Source organism: Octodon degus, unplaced genomic scaffold (genome assembly GCF_000260255.1).
Source record: "Octodon degus isolate 3935 unplaced genomic scaffold, OctDeg1.0 scaffold00093, whole genome shotgun sequence".
In the NCBI taxonomy this organism is placed as follows: domain Eukaryota; kingdom Metazoa; phylum Chordata; class Mammalia; order Rodentia; family Octodontidae; genus Octodon; species Octodon degus.
Window position 1 is genome coordinate 9,723,171 of NW_004524669.1, and position 9,976 is coordinate 9,733,146.

A 9,976-nucleotide genomic window follows, 5' to 3' on the forward strand; every position below is an offset into this window, starting at 1 on the left:
GGTGCTGGCCCAGCCGGGGGCCCCCTCCCCGAGGATGGCTCATTCCTGTGCTCGGGAATCTGAGTCAGCCTTCTACTCTCTGGGGCATGGGGCAGGCAGGTCGATAAATAAACCTCTTGAGTCTGTCTGGACTGCGCAGGCAAGTGCGTGTGTAAGAATTGTCCTGGAAGGCGTGTGCAGGAGACATGCACATGGCCGGCTCCACCCCAGGGATCCCAAGCCTTGGAGCTGGTCCAAGTGACCCCCAGCCCCCAAAGCTGTCTGAGCCCCTGTAACCCTGGGCTCTTAAGAGGGCCCCTGCTCCCCCAGCCCCCACAGCCACCAGCATCCCATCTTCCCGCTTTGGGGAACAGTGGATGACCGCTGCAGCCAGGGACAGGACCAGGACCAAGGGCACAGCGAGCAGGCTGCAGTTGCACCCCAGGCCCTTTCAAGGGTCAGTGGCTTCTCACACCAAAGCATCAAAGGCTGTGGTAATGGTGAAGGTAACACTGGGGTGACAGTCCCATACACGGGGTCATGTCCCTCTTCCTTTCCAACAGGTGTTAGAGCCCAGAGATCCTGGGGCAGGCATCTGCCCCCATGCGGGGTCCTAGGCCCTCCTCCCTCGGGCCTGGGCTGAGGTCCAGTGGTGCGTGTGCCTATGAGGGCTTTCACATGTCCAACTCCCACTGCTCTTTCCTTCCTTGGGGGGACACACACTGCCGGGTAAAGACCCTGGCATCCTCCTCAGAAGCAGCCCCAGGGAGGCTGCAGTCACGCGCTGGCCACAGCCAGGTGACAGCTGTCACCCAAGGAGAAATCCTGGTCACCCCCAAGTGGCTGACCTGCCTCAGGGACCAGTGACAATAAAATTTGTTGTCACACTCTTGGGTTCAAGGATTGTTTGGGGGCAGCCTGGTGTCCCTTGGAAGTGCTTATGTTTTATCTGAGAAGCGCACAAGCAGAGGCGCTCACTAGCTCGCCGTGTTTGATGGGATTTTTTTGGTTTTATTTTGCTTTGTTTGTTACACAGGGCCTCACTCTGCGGCCCAGACTGGCCTTGAACTCATTCATGATCTTCCTGCCTCAGCCTCCTGAGTGCTGGGGTCACAGGCTTGTACCACCATGCCCCCGACTAGGTGTGAGGACCGCGCTCCAGTTAAGCTGGTGGAGCTGTGACCACACCTGCTGGCCCAGACAATGGTTCTGGGGTCCCTCTTTCCAGAGTGGCTGGTGGTGTCCCCAGGTACCCTCCTCTGTACTGTGCCCCAGGTCAGCTGAGGGCCCTTGCTGCACCCCAGACCTGAGCCATGGTGAGCCATGGTGACAAGGGTGTTTGGCTGGCCTGGGATCTGCGCAGCAGGGCCAGGACTCACTCTGTCACTCCGTTGCTCTGTGGTAGGGTCTTGGACACGGTCCTGCTCCCCTGAACGCTTTCCCCGGCCAAGTGCCAGCGCATCCAAACCTGAGGCTGCCGAGAATCATGATAGCACTGCCCCTGGCCAACCTCATTTTGCCCTTGGCGTGATTCTCCGGTGGCTGCAAGGCTGTGGGCTTCGCCCCGCCCTGGGGCTCATGTCCCCCTCCGGTACCCAGGGCTGACTCCTACTCTTCCCTTCACTCCCACTGCAGTGCTGCCACCTCCAGGAAGCCCCTGCGGTTCCTTCCCCCACCCACCGTTCACCTTGGTGTGTTCTAGCAGCCCAGGCTCCCCGCTGTGTGTCAGTCCCCAGGTCACTACTGATTCCTCTCTCTCCCCCTAGACCAGGGACACCATGGAAGATCAGGACACCTTCTGTCCATCAGTGGGATGGGGGCACAGAGAGTCTGGCCCCTTTTATTTGCTGAGAGGACACAGGGTAAATGGAAAGGCTGTGGAGACCACCCTGGTAGCCAAAGCCTGCTCCCAATAGAGGCCAGGGACACATAGCTGGGTCCCTGATCCCCAGCTGTCTCTGGGTTCCCCTCACATGCCTCCCAGGCACTACCTTTCCAACTGGACTGCACTTGGGGTCTCAAGGGGCTGCCTCTGCTCCCAGTGCTGGCCGCAGTGACCCCAGCCCAGAAACATTTCCTGGGGATCAAATAACCAGCTCCACCGAGCCATCATCAATCTGTAGCTGCTAAACACCCCCTCCCTGCAAGACTGACTACCCAAACCCTAACCCTGGGCCCCGGCCAGCGAATGGCCTGAGTAATTTACTGTCATCTCTATTCCCAGGGTTGTAATTCAGAGTGGCCCTGCTCGCTGTCTGAGACAAAACAAAATGATACTTGGGTTCAAGGAGGGCTCCAACAGGCACTGCGCTCCGGGACTCAATAATCCCACATGGAAAGGGCCTTTCACAGAACTCCCTAGCAGGCAGCCCAAGACTCCAGATCACCACGGGTATCTGCATGCAGTCAGTAAGGACATAGACTTGGAAAAGCTGACTAGCTTATGGCAGATGTCTACCAGAGATCCGAAGTTCCTCTGGTCAAAGACAAGGACAAACTCAGTGGTAGCGTGTGCCATTACCGTTTCAGTTGGTCATTGCTTGTCATTAATGAGCAAATGAATAACAAAATTACTACCTGGACACTGATTGCTTAGGATTTTCAGTGAGTTTTTCTCAAGTGCTTCGTGTGTGTCAGGTACTGGACTTAGTACTCTGTGGACAAAATCTAAGAGGTGACACTGATCTTGTGGGTTATGTATCAAGGTCATGTGTCCCGTGGTAATAGGGACACAGCCTGAGGACTGTCTTGCCATCCTGTAGCGGTGGGAGGGTTTGTGCTGAGCCCAGAGGAGCGCCTGTCCCACGCCCGCCGGTGGCGCAGGGGCTGTTGCACCCATCGCTGGCCACGCTCTCAGCCTGGCTGTGCCTCAGCTCCTGCAGCAGCCATGCCCAGTACTAGGCCACTTTGCAACTCCAGGAATTGGTTCTGCATGGAGCTTGGCACGAAAGAGCACTCCCCTGATGTGTCCTCTGCTTGGCCCTCGGAGTGTGGCTACACTCCTGGGCGTCTGTTGCTTCCAGGCAAAACCATTTGTTCCGTGCTCCTTATTTTCCACAAGTGGATCTTCCTGGACCCAGTCGATGACAAGGACCCATGGAAGCTCCTTGCAGCCTTTGCTGGCAGGCATTGTATCAGAGAGGACTGGTCTCTCACCCAGCCTTGGGCAGGCCTTCGCAGTGCCTGCCCAGCCTCTTGGCCCTGCTCTGGACCACGGCTACATACCCAATACCCCAGGGCTTCAGCGGCCTGCTGGAAGAGGAGGGCCCTGACTCTGAGTGCTCCCCTGTGCTGTTCTGCCTCAGGTATGATAAGCAGCTGCGGAGCGATCCAGAGCCCCATTGGCCTCTGTCTTCTCCCCTGCATCCTGTGGCTCGAAGTCCTGGCACAGTCATCAGCTGTGGGCGATGCAGGGCCAGGCTGACTCCACCGAGATCAGCACAGCTGGCTGTCCAGGGGCATGGCTGGGGCTTGGAGGGTTCAAGTCCCTGGGCTGGAGCCAAAGGCAATGGGGTGCAGAGCCAGGCTGGAAACTTGCATAGATTGCAAAGCCAGGTGATATCTTCTGCTCCCTCTTTACATGGCTTGGAAGAGCAGCAAGAAGCCCCCAGATCCACCTGGAGCAGACCCACGGTCCCCACAAGCTGGCTGCCTTAGTGCATCCCATTGGGTTTCTATGGCTCAGGGTGTTGTGGGCCACTTCCTGTTCCTGCCAACCCTCCCGGCTCTGGGGATGTCCAGCCACGGGAGCACAGGGTGACCCTCGCTGGTGTCAAGGCTGCTTGGTGCCCACTTCTGGGGTCTAATGCCTCCCTTCTCTTGTGCCCAGGCACCGGTTGATGACACTTGAATTGTTTTGGCCCTGACTGTCTTCCTGACCCGTCTCTCAGGCACGGTTGGAACAGCACGTGGAACTGGACAGAGAAGCCTTTCTCAAACTAGAGAGTGCTACGCAAGGGGAGGGAGCCAAGGAAAGCAGGGCCCTCAGGCCGTGTTTGTTTATTTGTTTCCTGGAGCGGTAGCTGGCTTTGGTCCAGGTCCTGGTCACTCCCGGCCAGCAGAGCTCCGTGTCGCTCTTATCTTGTGCCTCTGCTGTGTGCCCGACTGTGACCTGAGTCTCTAACCAAGCCTTTATTTTTGCCATAAATCAAATGATAGCAAGTAGCTCTGTAAGGGAATGGTTTTTATTCGGAGTGATTCAAAAGTTTGGCATTTAACGTTTATGGAAAACAGATCTATCTTCTACCACTAAACTCAGGATTGTTGACTGGAAATAATCTAACTAAACCAATTAAAAACTTCACGGATCCTTCTCGTCAGCAATTCATCCGTCTTGGGCTATCAGGAGGGGCTCGCCCTGCGCTGTTGCTAGGGAGCCCAGGGCGTCTATTTGGTAAACACACGCAGAGAGGAGAAGAAAACCAGGCCGGCCGGGAAGCGCGCGGCCTCTTTTCGGCCTTATCCTGGGTGAAATGAAACAGAAGTAGGAGATTGTGTCCTTCCCTGCTCTGATTTAGTGAGCCAGGATTGTCTCACGCAGTGCTGTGGAGACCGGGCTGCAGCGCTGCACGCACAGCGCCCTTGTGCACAGCGACGCGGCGTCCGCAGGGGGTGCCAGCGCAGCGCCGCAGACTCCCCACTGTCTGCAGCGAGCTGCTCCGCCTCTGAGAAGGGCTCAGGGGGCTACCGATGTCTACAGAGTCAAGCAAAGGATTCAGGCCAGGCAGACAGAAAGGTGCCCGGCACAGGGCGGCACGGGGACGTGCAGATAGATGGCAGCCAGCGGGGGGGGGGGGGGGGGCAGCGGGCGGGCCGGGACCGCGCGGGCAAGCTGGGCCGCAGGCGCCAGCCGGAGAGGTGCTGGCAGCGGCCTGTGGGTGGCGCTGCAGACACACCAGCCGCCCAGCTTCCGCTGTGGCCACCGCAGTTCAGCCGCCCCAGCTGCGCAAGGCCGGCCTGCCTGCCTCCGGAGAGCGGTGAGCACGGGCCTGGAACCCATCTGACCTGGTCTGAGCTCCTGGGCTCTGCCTGGCGCTGCTCGCAGCCCGCAGCCCGCTCCTCCCATGCACCATGATCTGAGAAAGAAACACGGGTTGAAGCAGAATCTCATCGTGCATTCACGAAACCCCAGCTGCGCTGTGGAGGGTTTGGAGGCGCACACCTGCGCCCTCTGCGTGTCCCCGGGGCCAGCAGGGTGGTGCAGCCCCTGGAGCAGGGAGAAGGCTCCCCGCCTATGTGCCACGCCCATTCCTCCTGCTGCACCCTGCCCTTCTCTCCCTGCCCTTCAGGTGACACTGGAGGCTCCCAGGACCCCTGCCAGCTGAGGCCCTGCGTAACTGAGCTTTGTGCTTGGGTGCGAGGGAGGAGACGGGATGACCCGGCCCGCAGCGCACCTTCCGCCCCTGGAGACCTGGGTCCAGAGGATGAGTGGCAGACTGGGCGCTCGTCCCTCCCTCCTCTGGGGAGCTGCTGGGGAGACCGTGGACCACAGATGCACCTGGAGTCTGGAGCCAGACTTGGGAGCCCCACGCCGCCCTCGGTCCACACGCGTCTTCGCGGCCGCTGGCTGACCAGGGTTGGCGTTGTTTTCTGTCTCTGTTGCTAGTCTGCTTGTGTGCACAGCAGCGGTACCAGCGCTCAGCTTACGTCCTGATGGGAAGCCCCCTGTAGATCGTCTAAGATGGATCTAAGGTCCCGGTAGGCAAATACTAGTGCAGATGGCTCGTAAACACAAGAACCCCATCACACCTGACGCAGGACGTGGGCCCCACCACTCAAGTGGAAGAGTCCTGATTCAGGCCCTCTGGGGCTGAAGGCAGAACTGCCAGTCCCAGAGCAAGGCAAGGGCGCGGCGAGCAGGCCTTGGTCTCCACAACCCCACCTCCCTGGGGTGTCCCATCCTCTGCCCCTTTGTTCCCCACTTTTGACCATGACCAAAGTGACCTCTGAGGTCTCCTCCTGCCCCTGTGGGTTCAGACACTACTGAGGCCCGAGAGTCCCTCAGGGAATTCCCTTCACACTAGTGGCCTCAGGACAGGTGTGGGCGGTGGAGGAGGCCAGGGCAGGGCTCCTGACCCTGCATCCTGGGGGCCAGCAGACTCCTGCTTACAAGCAGTTTCCACCTTCTCTGGCCTCAGTGTCCTCACTGTCACAGCAATTGTCCCCCAGCCATGGAACTCGAAGCCCAGCAGGTCCTGGCCTGAGTTTGTCTCCTCTGGAAGAGAGTGGGGTCCTTGTGCTCCTAGGGAAGGTGGGGTACGACTTTCCTGACCTTTGAGCTGGGTGTGGACTCCAGGGTCCCACATTCCAGGGCCACCGTGAGCACAGCTGAGCCAAGACTATCTCTGAGGCCATCTAAGCTCACAGTGGGCGTCAAGTAAGGGGATTCCTCCAGGTGGGTGCTCCGAGGGGTGGCTGCTCCAGACTGCGGCGACCCCAGTGGCTTCATCTGGGGCTGAGGGCTGCTCCCCAGGCCAGGCTGGTTGGGCGCTGGTTCCCCTCCTGGAGACAGAGAGAAAAGTCAGAAAAACAACAGCAGGAAGAGGGTGGCAGGCCGGGCCTGTGTGGAGAAAGATGAAGAAAAGACAGCGGAGCAGGCAAAGGCCAGGAAATCCATTTTTTTCTCCTTACAGATCTATACATTTAGAGGCTTGTAAAGGTCATAGTTGTCCTTTAAAGTACCTCCGGGATTTACATCCTGCCCAGCCCTCGGTCTCCCTGACGGTAAACATGAAGATCCAATTAGTTTTCCCTATAATTCAAAGCGTCCAGCAACAGGGACCTTTCCGGTTGGGAGTCGCTTTGGCTATAAAGTTTCTTGCTGCACTATTCTGGGGATGAACTTTAATCCGCGTCTCATCTCCTGCTGGAGGATGAACGCCACTCTCCACCAGCCGTGGCTCTGCTTCGCTTCTTTCTTCTCCCTTCCTCTGCAGTCTTGGCCACCTTCCTTTTTGGCAATGAGAGTGAATTCTTTTGTTGTAGCTGCTTGCCGCACTCAGTTACCTTAAGAATTTCCCCCCAACTTGACTCCGGGAGGCACAGGCAGATCTGCTCCCACCCTGCTGCTGGAGCCCTGGCATCTGGGCCCATCTATGCTTTTCCCAGGGGGGCAGGTGCTGATCACCAGACACCACCCCTCAGGCCCCCTCAACCACGATGAGACCGCAGGCCCGGCTGACCCCAGACACAGCTGACCCCACAGTCCCAGATGTCCCCGAGCCTTTCCTGTCCCTGAGCCCTGCCTATCCCCCAGGCCACCCTCCAGCCCTGGCCCTCTCCTTTCCTTCTGGGCTCCCTAATCCTCACGGTCTCCTGGGTGCAGGGTGAAGTGGGCACCTCTGAGAGTGCTTCCTCCCCTGCTGGACTGTGGGTGTCACAGACCTGGCCCACTCGGGTTCCTGGGGGAGGGAAACTTTCACCCCACTTTGTCCTCATATAAGCATTTGCATTTCCCAGCCTCCCCAAGGCTGGGCTGTGGATGAGGCAGAAGGCACAGCCTTCCCAGGCCTCTCCTCATCAGAACAGGGGAGCAGACCCCACAGCCCCCCTGAGACTCCCCCACAGAAGCCTAGGACGGATTGAGGGGCCTCCCAGCACCCCCCCCCAGGTAATGGGGCTCCCAGAAGTCACTGTAGCCAGCTTCTCTGAGCATTAGAAACACTGGCACTTGCAGCCCTGACCTCAGGCTGCTCCCCAGGGACCCAAGTGTGCCTCCTCCTCCCATGACACCCCCAATGAGCTGGCCAGGGCTTTTGGCCCTTGACCCCTGCATGAAACTTTCTCCAGCTCTGGTAGTGAGAAAGGGGTGCGGAGCCACACCCCGCCTTGTGTGCTGCAGATAGGGTGGGCTGTTGGTGTGGCCTCTTGGAGAGTCTTATCTGCTTCTTCCTAGTTGTTGCCTGGTGGTCCTGAGAGGAAGGACTTCAAAGCAGAACGCCTTCAGAAGCTGCAAGGAACAGAAAGTGCAGCTCGAAGCAGCTTTCAGAGAGGAGACTCGGGCTCACGTAACTGCAGGTCCAAACCTAAGCCCAGTCAGCCCTCTGGGGTATTCTCATGGACCTGACTTCTCCTGTCTTTGTTTGGCCTTCTGTGGTGTCAGCTCCATGCAGAGCCTGTTGGTATGGTGAAAAAGACGAGGAACCTACAGAGGAGGAACCACAGAGCCTGTCTGGAAGGCCCAGCAGGGAGGGGCTGCTGGCTAGAGTTCAGCCCTCTGAGTTACTCACAGGCAGGAAAGGTTGAGGGGCACGGATCAACCACTGCTCTGGTGACGGTGGAACCCACCAGTGGGTGCTGTGGCCCGACGGCCTAGACTCCTCTGCTGTGTCCTCCACGGCTTCAGGGGCTCCCGGCACTGTGTCCTCAGGGACCCAAACCACAGAGGCAGGGAGCCCAGAAGCCGAAGTGCCTCCTCATACACCCCACTCCTATCAGGGCCTGAACCCGCCCTGGAGGGCCCCAGCTCTCCCCCTCCTCGCCTCTGCTCCAGATGGGGCCAGGTCACCGCCAGAGGCAGGGTTGCTGCGCAAGAAGCAGCCCCAGAAACGCCTGGTCTGCACAGCGACGTGGGCAGCCCCACTCCGCTGACTTGCACGGCGACGTGGGCAGCCCCACTCCGCTGACTTGCACTGGAGAGCCCCCGGAGATGCCGCAGTGTCCGTTAGAAGTGTGGAGCAGCCGGGCTTGGTCTCCACCTGCTCTCGGGCCAAAGGCTCAGCATGGCACAGGGCTCCCTGTGGGTGCCGGCGGCCGCTGGAGCAGGGTTAGGAATTGCCACTTCCCACTGTCCTACTGACCTACTGACCACTCCTCTTGCTTTTCAGAGCTGATGTCTCAGGTAGGCTCCAGGCAGCCGGTTGCTCTGGTCAGACTGCTCATTAGCCTGAAGATTTCTTTGGGCAGAGAGGGTATTTTCCTACTAAGGACTGGCTGTCCCCAGGGCTCTGCTTAACCTCAGAGGACCCCCCGAGAGTCCTCCCTAGAACTATGGCTGCTGTCAGCAAGACAGTTTCTGCTCATTTGGAGTCTGGGGCAGCCAGGCCAAAACAGATGAGAGGAGAACGCAGGCACAGGGCGCAGGGACCCTGTCGTGCACAGCATCATGGTGCCGTCTCAGCGACTCCCAACTTAGCACTTTTTGCCCATCGGACTCCCTTTGAAAAATGATCAGAGTGAGTTTCCCTCTCCACAGCTGGAAGCTGACTCTGTTGGAAGCAAGAGATCAACAGCTGGGGAGGCAGTGCCAGAGAAAGCCCCTCAGAGGAAGCAAGAGCAAGCCAGTCAGGATGTGCAGGACCCAGGGGCTGGGCAGTCTGCCGGCCAGCTCTTGCTTCACTGGGCTCCAGTGCTGAGGAAGCGTCCGGCTCACCTCCTAGCCGCCCGGCTCTGCTGAACCCCACTGTGGCACATGTGGTGCACAGCAACGGTGGCAGGCACAAGGTCCTTCCCTGGTGCCACTGTCCCCTTTCTGGGGGCCCAGCCAGGCCTGATACCATTCACCTGAGCCCACTGAGGACCAGCCCTGTCTCCCTGGGACTCGGCTGGGCATCCTGGGCCAACCCGCTGTCAAGTCCTCACACTGTAGGAGTTGCTTTTTCCCTGAAGCCAGAGTTCTTACATGTCTGAGTGAGGGAGCTAATAAGTCCTGTTTGTGAGCTGGCCTGAAATTCCAGCACTCGGGAAGCTAAGGCAGGAGGACCACGGGGCTACATACCACGTTCAAGGCCAGCTTGAGCTACACAGTGGGCCCCTCTCTCAAATATATATCCACCCACCCACCCACCCACCCACCCATCCTGTTTCTGGCAGCCACAACAGGCTCAAGTTTTCTCAGTGTCTCTTTAATTATAAAGCCCTGTATAAAAACAACAAATAAAACAAGGAGGCTTCATCTGGACAGGACCTGTACTGACTGCCACAATAGGGCAGGTTCGAAGAAGCCCTATTAGACAGCGGAGGAGAGTGCTACAGCTTTATAGAGCACAGAAGGGGTGGA